This window comes from Colobus angolensis, unplaced genomic scaffold (assembly GCF_000951035.1).
Source record: "Colobus angolensis palliatus isolate OR3802 unplaced genomic scaffold, Cang.pa_1.0 Scaffold143, whole genome shotgun sequence".
NCBI classification, from domain to species: domain Eukaryota; kingdom Metazoa; phylum Chordata; class Mammalia; order Primates; family Cercopithecidae; genus Colobus; species Colobus angolensis.
Genome location: NW_012114522.1, coordinates 4958123 through 4958469, shown reverse-complemented (window position 1 = coordinate 4958469; position 347 = coordinate 4958123).

Genomic DNA, 347 nt, shown 5'->3' with positions numbered 1-347 from the left:
ATTTGCAGTGACCTGGATGAGAATGGAGAATATTATTCTAAGTGAAGTAACTCAGGAATGGAAAACCAAACACTGTATGTTCTTACTGATATGTGAGAGCTAGGCTATGAGGACACAAAGGCATAAGAATAATACAATGGACTTTGGGGACTTCAGGGGAAGGGTCGGGGGGTTGAGGGATAAAAGACTACAAATAGGGTGCAGTGTATATTGCTCAGGTGATAGGTGCACCAAAATCTCACAAATCACCATTAAATAACTTACTCCACTAACTAACTTACTCATGTAACCAAACACCACCTGCACCCCAATAACCTATGGAAAATAAAAAATAATTAAAAAAAAAA